This window comes from Pristiophorus japonicus, chromosome 6 (assembly GCF_044704955.1).
Source record: "Pristiophorus japonicus isolate sPriJap1 chromosome 6, sPriJap1.hap1, whole genome shotgun sequence".
In the NCBI taxonomy this organism is placed as follows: Eukaryota; Metazoa; Chordata; class Chondrichthyes; family Pristiophoridae; genus Pristiophorus; species Pristiophorus japonicus.
The window spans coordinates 146,410,726-146,425,834 of record NC_091982.1 but is presented as its reverse complement, the minus strand read 5'-3'; the positions used below and the strand labels follow the sequence as shown (position 1 = coordinate 146,425,834).

The window sequence follows — 15,109 nt, the reverse complement described above, 5'->3', positions numbered from 1 at the left end:
CTATGGGCTTCGATGATGGCAGTCCTTTCGAACAGGTCGAAAGGACAAGGCAGCTCGCAGGGGAAACCCCGCAGACGTTTGCGGACAGGCTGTGGGTGGTATACCACGCAGCCTGTGGGGAGCTCCTCGACCGGGCGAATCTTTCCGCGGTACAGACTGGCCGCTGGCTGAGGATGCTGGTGGCAAACTGCTTGCCCCGGCTCAAGGCCAGGGCAGAACTGTGGTTTGATTCCCGGGACCCCAACCTCACCGAGGAAGCAGTGGTCAGGCAACTGGCACTGGTCCAACGGAATGGAGGAGGGGAGGAGGAGAAAACCTCCAAAGGTCGGGTAAATGAAGTAAAACCCAACTCGATTCTCGGCCTTTTGGCTAAGATCATGCGTAACTGACCTGACAGGGGAGTAGCCACCATGACCTCCGGGTGGTTCTCCCTGGATCAGGAAGGTATATGCTTGCTTTTTTGGAAACAGGAGGTGGGTGGGGTGGCTTGACCCATCCACCTCCACGGAGGTGTGTGGGGGACCTGACCCATCCACCTCCATGGCACGAACCTGGTATTGCAGTACTTCCAGGAACGGTGCAGTGGCTCTAGGCCTTTTGGCTAAGAGCATTGGCGCAGAGTGATCCTTGGCATGTGCAAGGTGACCTCTGGCGTTTGTGATTTGACAAAGAATTGGAACGATTGGCTACAAATTTCAAAAAAAAAAACCCAACTCGATTCCCAAAAGGGAATGGCACCAGGAGGGTGGTCGCTCGTCTGATAAGGAGGGAGTGTGCTACGGGTGCGGGAAAGCTGGGCATTTTAAAAGGGATTGCAGGAGCACAGTAAAGAGATATGGGGGGAGAAGTTCTTTAGGAGCTTCCCAGAGTGGGGGAAGTGGAGCGAGCTCCTCACCATCCCTTGACCAGATAGTAGCTGCAGTGAGGACAGCGCTGGAGGGGACTGGGAAGGTAGCCATGGCAAGAGGCAGGGAAGCACCAGCAACCCTGCCAGTACAGAGGCCGTGACTAGCCCAGACCCAGCTTGCATACCTGTGCCCACTAGAATACGACCCCTGGGGACGACCCTGGGTCAAGATGGAGGTTGAGGGTGTATTGGGTACCTACCTTTTGGACACTGGTGCTTCCAGCACGATAGTCCATTCGGAGGACCCCGCAACCTCACCTCTATCAAACGGGGTGCCGTATCAACTAGTTGGGTTCACAGGTAATGAGAAGGCTGGGTTTTTCTCAGTCCTGCTCGCAGTTCGTTTAGGAGCACTCGAAACACAATGGAAGTGCGTCCTGATGAACTGGGAGCAGGTGGGAAAAGGGATTTTGGGGGCTGATTTTATCATCGCTCGCCAGATCCTAGTAGACTTGAGGAATCAGTGTCTATGGGGCACAGTGGGCACGGGAGCAGAGGGAGAAGTCATGGTTATTGATAAGAAACAGGGAAAAAGGACTCTGTGTACAATGAAGCCAAAAGGGGGTTACGACCTGGAGGTTCTGGTCGGTAACACCCCGGCCGAGTACCGGGCCTATGTGCAAGCAAATCTTGCAGCATTTGCCACCCATAAACACGACTGTGGGAGAGTCACAGGAGTGGAGGTTAGAATCGATGAGGATCCCATGTCCCGCCCGCAAAAGCAGTATGGCTTTCCCTGAGAGGCAGAAGCAGACTTGGAGACAGCTTTAAGCTCGCTTGTCGAGCAGGGTGTTTTGAGACCCATAGCCACCCATGTCAACTCCCCGCTTTGGCCGGTTAGGAAACCGAATAATTCTTGGAGGGCTACGGTGGATTATAGGGTGCTCAATAAAAACACCCCAGCTTGTGCTCCCACAGTAGCGGCGGTTGCGGATCTGATAGGGGAAATCCCTGCATCCGCAACCACGTTCACAGTGTTGGACATATCCAACGGGTTCTGGTCTATCCCTGTACGGAGTTTGCCTTCACCTTCCGGGAACAGCAGTATACATGGAGCTGCCTCCCACAGGGCTTTCATAACAGTCCCAGCATCTTTCTCCAATGCATGGCGAACTGCTTAAAAGGCTTCAGCCAGCCACACCAGCTGGTCCAGTATGTGGACGACCTGTTGTTGTTCACAGACAGCAGTGAGGAACACGGTCCACTGCTGGCCGAACTGCTGGTCTTACTGAAGGAAGGGGGTTTTAAAGTTAACCCCAAGAAAGCCCAGATAGGTCTAGGAGAGGTAAAATTCCTGGGCCTGACGATAAGGGCAGGAGAAAGGGCCATTGATGAGGCTAGAAGAAAGACAGTGCAGGAATTCCCTGTCCTTAGGGATGTGTCGGGGGTAAGGTCTTTCCTGGGAATCACTGGCTACTGTAGGGACTTCATCGAGGACTATGCAGCCACTGCCGCCCCTCTGCTCAGACTCCTACATAAGGGGGTCGAGTGGGAATGGGACAAGGACTGTGAGGCAGCATTTGTCCGTCTTAAGAGAGACCTGCAGGTAGCACCAGCCCTAGGGGCAATTGATGGGGGGGAGGAATTCTTCCTGGAGGTGGCAGCCTGTGGTGACAGCTTAAGTGCAGTGTTGCTCCAGGGGCGAAATGGTCAGCTGAGACCAGTGGTGTACTCCTCCAGGGTCCTCACGGAGGTAGAAAAGGGATACTCCAATTGTGAGAGGCACTTGCTTGCCACCCACTGGGCAGTAAAGAGAGCTCAGATCTTTACCGGAATATCCCCCATTACACTCCTCACCCATCATGCCCCGACACAGATGCTGTTGGACGAGAGGATTAAGGATGGGACAGTGAGAAGTGCTAGAATCACTCACTGGACCCTCCTCCTCTCCCAAATGACTTTAAAGGTCAAGGGCCTCTGCGAGCCCAGGCTCGCAGCAAATTTAATCTATCCAGGGCAGCCGCATCGATGCTCTGTGGAGGGAGTATGGGACATTAACTTTGGATTTCGGGCAGGGATACACCCCACAGGCCGCGAGATCTACGTTGATGGCTCCAGTTCAGTGTCCGCGGGTACAAGACTCACGGGCTGTGGAGTTTGGGATCCCAAGGCAGGAATTGCCTTGGCTCTTAAACTCCCATGCACCCTGAGTGCCCAGTAGGCAGAACTCTCGGCGGTGATGTGTGTGGTCACACACCCCGAGGAATTCCCTACCCCATACACGATTTGCTCGGACAGCATGTTCACTTGCAATTCATGTACAGAGTATCTGGCGATTTAGTCACGCCGGGGGTACACCTCTGCGGATGGGAAGCCCCTTGTGACCAAACCCCTGCTAGAAAAGATCGTGGCTGCAGTGGGAGAAACCGGGGATGTATATATCCATAAGGTAAAGGCCCACTCCAAAACTGAGCCACGGGGGGAAGGTAACCAGCAAGCAGACCTGCTGGCAAGGGAAGGTGCTCGCAGAGGTCGCCCATGGGACCCATACGAGGATAGCAGCAGCAAGAAGCAAGCCAGGGACACAAGGGAGCGTAGGGGCGGCTGCGGCCCCGGACCTTAAAGTAGTCCAGATGCAGGATCCGATCCTGAAGGCTACCTTAGCTGCTATCAAAAGGGGGGAAAAGGCGGAGGGCCCATACAGTGCTGTAGATATTGCTGTGCGGGAAGGCATGTTGTTTAAAGGGGACAAATGGGTAGTGCCGCCACAACACCGGAGGGAATTCCTTCAGCTGGCCCATGAGGGTCCAGGTGCGGGACACCCTGGGCCAGAATCTACCTGGCAACGGGTAGAAAAGGCAGGGTGGTGGCCAGACCTCCGGGAAGACATCCACAACTTCTGTGCGGGCTGTCTGGTTTGTGCTGCAAACAACCCAGACCCTCAGAAAAGGAAGGCGTCTATGGGACACGTCAGGCGGGTAGAGGGTCCATGGCAGTCGATCCAGATCGACTACATCGGACCCCTACCGGCCGCCCAGGGAGGTTATAAATACTGCCTCGTCCTGGTGGATGTGTTTTCCAAGTGGGTGGAAGCCTTCCTTTACCGAATAGCTACCGCGGTGGGGACTGCAAAAATCCTGGTGAGGGAGGTGTTCTCTCGGTGGGGTCTACCTCAAATCGTGGAGTCCGACCGGGGAAGCCACTTCACCGGCCAGGTGATGCAGGCCACCCTAAAGGTGCTGGGGATAAGAGCCAAATGGCATGTCGCCTACAACCCTCAGTCCTCAGGCCCCGTAGAACGCCTGACCGGACCCTAAAGGAAAGGCTGCACAAGGAGACGGGAGACTCACCGAACAAGTGGGTGGAGGTCTTACCGTTGGTCCTCATGGGAATCCGGGCCAGTCAGTCAAAGAGCACAGGGTACTCACCCCATGAGCTGATGACGGGCCGGATCATGAGAACCCCAGTGCATGTGTTGGCGCCGGTTCTCACCGAAGGGCAGCTCCGAGAGGTAAACCGGGACCGGTTTGTCAGGAACCTGTTTGAACACCTGAAACAGATTCACTGGCAGGCTGCTAGTAACGTGGGCAGACAGCATCAGAGTAACCGATTGCTGCTAGAACCCAGCAAACACCACGAATGGGAGATAGGGGATCAGGTCATGGTGAGGAACTATGCTCGGGTCGGGGTTTTTGAAGCATTATATATGGGATCATACAGCATAGTCGACAAGGCTAGCCCTATGGTCTATGCAGTTCGACTGCCTCGCCAGGTGAAGTGGTATCACATTAATCAGTGTAAATTGTTTGACCCCAAAAGAGGTAAAAAAACAGAGGGGACGAGCAAGGGAAGGGAATCAGGCACTGGGGGAAGAACAGGCCCCGGTGGATTTGGAGGCTCCGGAGGAGGCAGCGGGCCCCGAAGCTCTACAGCCGGGGCTGGTTCACTGCTCCTGTAAGGCTATCCCACCACTGGGTAGAGGTTCCCAGCCCACTAACAGAAGTAGGGAGAAAGGCTCTACCATTAGCAAGGTTCAAGGGGAAGCTGAACCTCCCATGGTGGATCAGCTGGGGCTAGCCCAAGAGGTGGAGGAGATGGCATTGCAGCCCATAACGTGGGACTCTGCACCGACAGTAAGGAGGAGTAACAGAGTGCCACAGCCCAGGGCGCCGTGGTCCCCTGTTTACTTAGCCTCCCGCCCCAGACCGATACAGCGAAAGACAACAGAGAGGGTGCTCTGTTGTGCTAGCAAGGGTCTCCCACCGATTATCCGGGGCTCGGGAAGGCCTTGGAGGGCAGCACAAGACTCATTAAGGGGGACCATACGAGCCCCTCAGCGGAGGGCATCCTGGTCCCCAGGGTACTGTCAGCCGAGTGGTCGACGACGCCTGTACAGTGACAGGATATAGCCTGGCCACCCGGGGACGGGTGGCGGTGTATATATTTTCCCTTCCTGTTTTGTTACTTTGTGTTGTGTGTATATGTGTTTAGGTAAGGCAGTGACGGTTGTGTACAGCATTTTATGTTCGGAACATGTTAAGTGGGCCGAGCCTGGAGAGGTCTCTCAAGGCAAGGCCATGTTCTTCTTGCCTTTCAGATGTCAACACCTCCCTACTGTACGTTAGTGATGCTGGTATCGCTAAGGATCTGCACCGGGCACCGAGGGGACACCGAAGACTCCCTAGTTTTCGGATGCTCCGGGGGCAGAGCGCTGACAGTGACCACAGGAGAAGGGACTCCGGCGGCGGATGGCCGGGTCACCTACTCCCATGAGGGGAAATGGCCTGGGTGGTTGGGATCAAACTCCACCAAGTACTCCAACCATAAGGACTTTACCTACGGAGAGGCCTCCACCCCTGCCCGGAGATCACTGTGGCCACTTCCAGAGTGAGAGTGACAGAAGGCAGGAAGGTATGCCTAACTTGCCAAGGGGATATACCTCTGGGATGGTGGTGGTGGCTCAGAAAGCTCAAGAGGGACATGGGAGACTGACACTCGGACTGGGAACGTCTGGATAATGATACCTACCGAACCATCATGGGGTCATCTGGCGGGGTAACGGTGTGCTGGGAGAAATGGTGGGCGTACGACCAAAGAATTTATTTGTGTATGTGGGGATCCACTCGCATGTGTTCAGAGGGGGTCTCCATTGCTTTTTATAGGTGGTGGCAGGATGTCAGGGATGGGGTGGTATGGGATCGCAGCGGGGAGGCATGTGTGACCCCCAAACCCCGGGTACCAATAAATGCCACCGAACTTGTAGTTCGGGAAAGAAAACCCCCATCCACGACCAAGCCCACCGTCCCACACGAGTGCCCGACAACAACCAGGGGGCCGGGAATGGTTTAGTGTTGGTCCCTACCGAGAAACTACTTTATCAGGGGGTACACTACGCAGTGGCATCAGTGGTGCTAAATCTGACACAAGTCCGCCTACCTACGTGGTGTCCCCGGGAAACCGAGCTGTTATACCAGGCTCTGCTGCGGGAGATGTTCCGGAAGTTCTATGAACTGGACTTCGGGGATGTCAAAGTGACAGACTTGTATAAACAGTGGGATGGGGCCGAACCGGGCAGGCAGAGGCGTGGCACTTTAAATGACATTCTTACGGGGTTTAACACCGGGGCGTCTGCCATAAACAGTTTGGATAACATGCAGCTGGCCCTCCAGATAAATGGGTTAAAGAATCAGCTGCGCAAAGTCCTGGGGGACGAGAATACCGTAGTGGGATCCGCGCTCCACGAAGAGGTGGCAATGACAGTTCACTTAAAGGAGATTATCTCTCAATTGGAGGCACAGGCCAGGGCTGTAAACGCCTTGATTCGGGAGATAGAAACGCCTCCGATCAAGCTGCCCAAAATGAGGTGTGCGTGCTCTATGGGGCCTGGTTGCTGGGAGAGGGACGGAGTAACCTCGAGGATCTGAGACAGGGACAGGTCCCCTCCTGGATCAGCAACCAGCACTTAGCAGCACTGCACCCTTATGATAATGTTTTGAGTCCTTGCCAACTTCGTGTAGCGTCGGAAGCCTACCCGGTACCGGTGGACTGTGGGAAGTCAAACCATACCATCATGGGTGTGGTGGTCAGGATGCCCGTGATGGGGGTGTCCCCACGACCAGCACCCCTGTACCGAGTGGAGAATGTGGGAGTCATTCGTGGAGGGGTGCATGTTCGATTCCAAGAGGTCCCACCTTATGTCACAATGTGGGAGCACACTGTGACAGGTACAGACCTCTCGGGTTGTCGGAGCAGGGGAGCACAGGTAATCCTGTGCCCCCAGCACTTGAACGCTTTTGCAAGGCCACAATGCGGGTTCAGCACTGCTGGGGCAGAGCCTATTAATTGCACAATGGAGGTAATGGCCCCTAACCACATGCCTCCACAGGTAGCATATGTAGGCGGTGGGACATATTGTGTTACCACAAGTGCCCATCGGTATGAACACGGACCGGGAAGGTGATGTCCAATACTGTACAGCAGCTTTTGCTTTAAACCCAGGGCAGAGGTTCAAGTGGCACACACCAGAATCACACCCATCCCTGAACCTTCCACGATTCACCTCACGGTGCAAAACAACCTCAGCCATCTACAACAATATGTCGCCCAGTTTGGCTATCCCATTGCCCCACTACCTGAGAAACTTACAGCCCTCCTCCAGGCAGTGGATTTGTCTCAAAAACATTTTTACACCATGGAGCAGAAAACTGAAATTCTAGCAGGGGAGATTGCCCAGATTAAACCCCCAGCATGGTGGGATTTGGGAATACGGGCAGACATACCTGCATGGATCCGGGTGGGATTGCATGCCTTAGTAATCGGCCAACTCCTGATTGTAGCTTATCTGCTAGTTACAAGCTGTAAGCTTAGGAGAAAAAGAAAAAGAACGCAGTTCCTCAGGCTACTACATAGCCAGGAGAGCCGTTGCTAAACACTCAAGGTGTGTAAACAAAGCTTGACCGCGACACTTAGGCGGTTTTGTTATTTCCAGGGATGACTGCGTTTTTCATACATGGCCCCTGGGGAGTTAGCAGGGCAGGTTTCTTTGTTTTACATTTGAGACTGAAATGAGACTCAATGTACAATTACTGCTGTAACCTTAAGTACATATATGTATGTTGCTGTCGTGTATTGTAACCTGTTGGATTTCTGTGTTTAGTACCGCGTTAAAAGGAATTACGATTATATATTGACGGGATCAGTTTAGAGTTAAACTGGGGAAAGTTGGGCAATTTGGGAGACCTAGGATTTTCTCACCACCCTGAACTTTGACACACTCGAGTGGTGTCTGACTGTGTCAGATGGGGGATTATGTAGGGGAGGACGAAAACCCCCTCATTTTACCCAGAAGGAAAAGGGCTGTGGGATCAGTCTGTGCTGTGAATTGAAACCGATGGAAGGAAAACTTTGGGACACAAATGAATTTTAAAAGAGCAGACAAGGCCTGCAGGGGATAAAAGGGGGTGCATTCATGGAGACCCCCCCCCCCCAGTGTTTGGACTCATAGGAAAGGGAATTTAATTTGGAACTATCTACCAGAAAGTTTGAAATCCTAATGTGCACATGGAAGAAACTACAAACTTTAATCGAATTTGGGATTTTTTAAAAGATGTATGTTGGGTCTGCAAGAAAAGGGGTGGAGTCAATATCAAAAGGGCCAGTTTGGACATTGGAACTAATCAAATTGTCTGGGAACTGTATACCCTCGAAACTTGCCCCTTGAAAACATTAGCATTTAAACAATGCCACATACATATTCCAACACCTTTTTCATCAGGCATAGAAATATTTGGCTCAGGCCAGACTAGCATAATGGCTACAGGAGGCAAATGCAATCAACACCCACTCAAACCTTGAGTAGGTTAAGATCAGTGGGGAAAAAAAACCCTCAATCTAAAACTGCTGCATTTTTCAAAATCAAAAGTCCACAAATGAGAAGAATCGACTTCAGCAGGAGAGGCGGACTGGATAATCTGACTATAAGAAAAGGGTTTCTGACGTAGTGAAGAAAGAAGTGATGATTTTCCCTGCCCTCGTGATTCAACAACCACAACCAGCAAGCCTCTCGACACTGAAGGAAAACCAGTGTCCGAAGACACCGAAGATAGAAGAAACAAACCACCAGACTGCGGAAGGCACAGTAGTGAGTATAACCTCTGGTCCCCAGAACTCCCAACTCAGTTAGGCCAGGAAAGGTGGGAGGTTGGGCATTGTACTGCTAAACTGGTGTAAAGATTTTCGTTGGGTCCGTTTTAGTGGGATTTAGGAGGATTGTTTTGTTGGTGTATTGCTGTTTGTTGAGTTACACCTTGTCAAATAAATTGGAAGCCTAAAGTTCCTCTTGGAATCACCTTGTCTCAGTTCTATTATATTACATCTCCTGATCATGAGTCTTATGTCAGAACCGTGTAAGGGAAGCTAGGAGCACCTCGAAAACGCTCAACTGTGTGTCACAGGCTAGGGAAGAAGGGGTTAGGAGTGTTTGACACTCACAGGTGCCTCACAGGCTAGGCATAAGCTGAGTCTCAAAGCCCCCTTCATAAGCTGTGGACACAGTCTCTCCAGGGGTGCTCTTGCAGCACTCAGGGTACCTCACAGGCCAGGCATAAGCTGTGAGGGCAGAAGCCCAGAGAGAGACACCCAAGGCACAACAACCCTGTGAAAACCCCTTACAATGAAGAATCTCCTGGCCCCAGCAAAATCAACAGAGAAATCCTACGAAGAATTGTGTATGCTGGTCAAGGAGCACCTAAATCCTAAGGAAAGCGTTTTGATAGCCAGATATCGGTTCTACACATGTCAACGATCGGAGGGCCAGGAAGTGGCGAGCTACGTCGCCGAACTAAGGCGTCTCGCAGGACATTGTGAGTTTGAGGGATTCCTAGAACAAATGCTCTGAAACGTTTTTGTACTGGGCATTGGACATGAGACAATCCTTCGCAAACTGTTGACTGTAGAAAAGCCATAACAATAGCCCAGGCATTTATGTCCACAAGCAGATTTTGCAGAACAAAGAAGTTTCAGCCAGTACTGTGCATAAAGTAACGTCGGTTTTGAGCAGAAATGTACAGGGCAGAATGTACACGCCGGCTGCTGTGGCCCGACCTCAATTGACCGAGAGTCCGCCATCATCGGTTAATGCGAGGCACTTAACACCTTGTTGGTGCTGCGGAGGTGATCATTGGCCCCATCAATGCCGCTTTAAGCACTATGCGTGCAATGGTTGCAGAACAATGGGACACCTCCAACGAATGTGCAGGCAAGCGGCAAACCCTGCAAACCACCACGTTGCAGAGGAAGATCGATCCACAGTGGATCAGGCTGAATTAGAAACTCGTACTGAGGAGGCAGAAGTGTACGGGGTACACACGTTCACGACGAAATAGCCACCAATAATGTTGAAAGTTGAACTGAACGGCATTCCAGTATCTATGGAGCTGGACATGGGGGCAAGTCAGTCCATAATGAGTAAAAAGGCCTTCGATAGGCTGTGGGGAAAGAAGGCACACAGGCCCAACCTCAGCCCCATTCACACCAAACTAAGGACTTACACTTAGGAACTAATCCCTGTAATTGGCAGTGCAGAAGTCAAAGCCTCCTATGACGGAGCAGTACATGAACTCCTGCTGTGGATTGTACCAGGGGATGGCCCACGTTGTTTGGCAGAAGCTGGCTGGGAAAAATCCGCTGGAACTGGGACAACATCCGAGCACTTTCGTCCGTCGATGACGCCTCAGGTACCCAGGTTCTAAGCAAGTTCCCCTCGTTATTCGAGCCAGGTATTGGAAGCTTCTCGGGGACAAAAGTGCAGATCCATTTGGTTCCCGGTACGCGACCCATCCACCACACGGTACAGGCGGTACCGTACATGATGCGTGAAAAAGTGGAAATTGAGCTGGACAGGCTGCAACATGAAGGCATCATCGCACCAGTGGAATTCAACAACTGGGCCAGTCCGATTGTCCCGGTACTCAAGGAGGACGGTATGGTTAGAATTTGCAGGGACTATAAAGTAACGATTAACCGTTTTTCGCTGCAGGACCATTACCCGCTACCCAAGGCAAACGACCTATTTGCGACCCTGGCTGGAGGGAAGATGTTCACCAAACTGGACCTGACCTCAGCCTATATGACGGAAGAGCTGGAGGAGTCTTCACCTGCATCAACACGCATAAAGGTCTGTTTATCTACAACCAGTGTCCGTTCGGGATTCGGTCGGCCGCGGCGATCTTCCAGTGGAACATGGGAGCCTGCTAAAGTCGGTTCCTCGCACCGTGGTTTTCCAGGACGATATACTGGTTACAGGTTGGGACAGCATGGAGCACTTGAAGAATCTGGAGGAGGTTCTTAGTCGGTTGGATTGCCTGGGGCTCAGGTTGAAACGCTCGAAGTGTGTATTCCTGGCGCAGAATGTTGAATTCTTGGGAAGGAGAATCGCAGCAGACGGCATCAGACCTATCGATGCCAAGACGGAGGCCATCAAGAACGTGTCACGACCACAGAACATGATGGAGCTGCGGTCATTCCTGGGACTCCTTAACTATTTTGGTAATTTCCTACCTGGGTTAAGCACCCTGCTAGTACTCCTACATGTGCTTCTGCGCAAGGGAGATGACTGGATATGGGGGAATTCACAAGAGGCTGCCTTTAAGAAAGCCAGAAATTTATTATATTCGAACAAACTGCTTGTCCTGTATAACCCATGTAAACGATTAGCGTTAGCTTGCAATGTGTCGTCATACGGGGTTGGGTGTGTGTTACAACAGGCTAACGAATTGGGGATTTTGCAACTGATTGCGTATGCATTCAGGAGTTTATCCAAGGCTGGAAGGGCCTACAGTATGTTTGAAAAAGTGGCTCTGGCATGGGTTTGCGGGGTAAAAAAAATGCACCAGTACTTATTTGGCCTCAAGTTTGAGCTTAAAACTGACCACAAGCCGTTCATATCGCTATTCTTGGAGAGCAAAGGGATTAACGCCAATGCCTCTGCCCGCATCCAAAGATGGGCGCTCACACTGTCGGCATATAACTATGTAATCCGCCACAGACCGGGCACAGAGAACTGCGCAGATGCTCTCAGTCGGCTACCATTGCCCACTACCGGGGTGGAAATGGCACAGCCAGCAGACTTGCTCATGGTCATGGAGGCATTTGAGAACGAGAAGTCCCCGGTTACGGCCCGCCATATCAGGACGTTGACCAGCCAGAATCCTTTAATGTCCTTGGTAAAAAACTGTGTCCTCCATGGGAGCTGGTCCAGTGTCCCAGAGGAGATGCAGGAGGCGATTAAGCTGTTCCACAGACGCAAAGTTGAGTTGTCCCTGCAGGCGGACAGTCTCTTTTGGGGCAATCACATGGTCTTGCCTAAGAAAGGCAGAGACACATTTATTTGCGAACTGCACAACACCCACCCAGGCATCGTAATGATGAAAGACATAGCCAGATCTCACGTGTGGTGGCCTGGCATTGACTCAGATTTAGAGTCATGCATGCACCAGTGCAACACTTGCTCTAAGTTCAGCAATGCACCCAGAGAGTCACCGTTAAGTTTGTGGTCGTGGCCATCCAAACCGTGGTCGAGGATCCATGTAGACTATACAGGCCCATTCCTAGGCAAAATGTTTTTGGTTGTCGTGCAGCTTACTCAAAATGGATTGAATGTGCAATAATGTCTGTAAGCACATCCACAGCTACCATTGAAAGCCTACGAGCCATGTTTGCCACGCATGGCTTGCCTGATGTCCTAGTCAGCGACAATGGGCCATGCTTCACCAGTGCAGAATTCAAGGAATTCATTGAAACAGACATAGAAACATAGAAAATAGGTGCAGGAGCAGGCCATTTGCCCTTCAAGCCTGCATCACCATTCAATAAGATCATGGCTGATCATTCACCTCAGTACCCCTTTTCTGCTTTCTCTCCATACCCCTTGATCCCTTTAGCTAACAGGGCCATATCTAACTCCCTCTTGAATATGTCTAACGAACTGGCATCAACAACTCTCTGCAGTAGAGAATTCCACAGCTTAACAATTCTCTGAGTGAAGAAGTTTCTCCTCATCTCGGTCCTAAATGGCGTACCCCTTATCCTTAGACTATGTCCCCTGGTTCTGGACTTCGGGAACATTCTTCCTGCATCTAACCTGTCCAGTCCCATCAGAATTTTATATGTTTCTATGAGATCCCCTGTCATTCTTCTAAACTCCAGTGAATACAGGCCCAGTCGATTCAGTCTTTCCTCATATGTCAGTCCGGCCATCCCAGGAATCAGTCTGATGAACCTTCGCTGCACTACCTCAATAGCAAGAATGTCCTTCCTCAGATTAGGAGACCAAAACTGAACACAATATTCCAGGTGAGGCCTCACCAAGGCCCTGTACAACTGCATTAAGACCTCCCTGCTCCTATACTCAAATCCCCTAGCTATGAAGGCCAACATACCATTTGCCTTCATCACCGCCTGCTGTACCTGCATGCCAACTTTCAATGACTGATGTACCATGACATCCAGGTCTCGTTGCACCTTCCCTTTTCCTAATCTGCCACCATTCAGATAATATTCTGCATTCATGTTTTTGCCACCAAAGTGGATAACCTCACATTTATCCACATTATACTGCATCTGTCATGAATTTTCCCACTCACCTAACCTGTCCAAGTCAACCTGCAGCCTCTTAGCATCCTCCTCACAGCTTACACCGCCACCCAGCTTAGTGTCATCTGCAAACTTGGAGAAATTACACTCAATTCCTTCATCTAAATCATTGATGTATATTGTAAATAGCTGGGGTCCCATCATTGAGCCCTGCGGCACCCCACTAGTCACTGCCTGCCACTCTGAGAAGGACCCATTTATCCCTACTCTCTGCTTCCTGTCTGCCAACCAGTTCTCAATCCATGTCAATACATTACCCCCAATACCATGTGCTTTCATTTTGCACACAAATCTCTTGTGTGGGACCTTGTCAAAAGCCTTTTGAAAGTCCAAATACAGCACACCCACTGGTTCTCCCTTGTCCACTCTACTAGTTACATCCTCAAAAAATTCTGGAAGATTTGTCAAGCATGATTTCCCTTTCATAAATCCATGCTGACTTGGACCGATCCTGTCACTGCTTTCCAAATGCGCTGCTATTTCATCTTTAATAATTGATTCCAACATTTTCCCCAATACTGATGTCAGGTTAACTGGTCTATAATTACCCATTTTCTCTCTCCCTCCTTTTTTAAAAAGTGGTGTTACATTAGCTACCCTCCAGTCCATAGGAACTGATCCAGAGTTGATAGACTGTTGGAAAATGATCACCAATGCATCCACTATTTCTAGGACCACTTCCTTAAGTACTCTGGGATGCAGACTATCAGGCCCTGGGGATTTATCAGCCTTCAATCCCATCAATTTCCGTAACACAATTTCCTGACGAATAAGGATTTCCTTCAGTTCCTCCTTCTCACTAGACCTTCAGTCCCCTAGTATTTCCGGAAGGTAATACGTGTCTTCCTGCGTGAAGACAGAACCAAAGTATTTGTTCAATTGGTCTGCCATTTCTTTGTTCCTCATTATAAATTCACCTGATTCTGATTGCAAGGGACCTACGTTTGTCTTCACTAATCTTTTTCTCTTCACATATCTATAGAAGCTTTTGCAGTCAGTTTTTATGTTCCCAGCAAGCTTCCTCTCATACTCTATTTTCCTCCTCCTAATTAAACCCTTTGTCCTCCTCTGCTGAATTCTAAATTTCCCCCAGTCCTCAGGTTTGCTGCTTTTTCTGGTCAAATTATATGCCTCTTCCTTGGATTTAACACTATCCCTAATTTCCCTTGTTAGCCATGGTTGAGCCATCTTCCTCATTTTATTTTTACTCCAGACAGGGATATACAATTGTTGAAGTTCATCCATGTGATCTTTAAATGTTTGCCATTGCCTATCCACAGGCGCAAAGATGAAATGTCCCTGCAGGCGGACTGTCTGTTGTCGGGCAATCGCGTGGTCTTGCCCATGAAAGGCAGAAATACGTTCATTTTTGAACTGCAGAACATCCACCCAGGCATTGTTATCATGAAAACCATAGCCAGATCCCATGTGTGCTCAGATTTAGAGTCATGCGTGCGCTAGTGCAACACACCCAGAGCAATGCACCCAGAGAGGCACCGCTAAGTTTGTGGTCGTGGCCCTTCAAACCATGGTCGAGGATCCACGTGGACTATGTGGGCCCATTTCTAGACAAAATGTTTTTGGTTGTTGTGGACGCTTACTCAAAATGGA

General features: G+C 50.7%; 1 pseudogene; it reads left to right on the top strand.

The window, feature by feature from the left end:
- The first annotated feature begins 349 nt into the window (after positions 1–349).
- LOC139266419 (U2 spliceosomal RNA) lies at positions 350–588 on the top strand (annotated as a pseudogene).
- Positions 589–15,109: the final 14,521 nt, after the last annotated feature.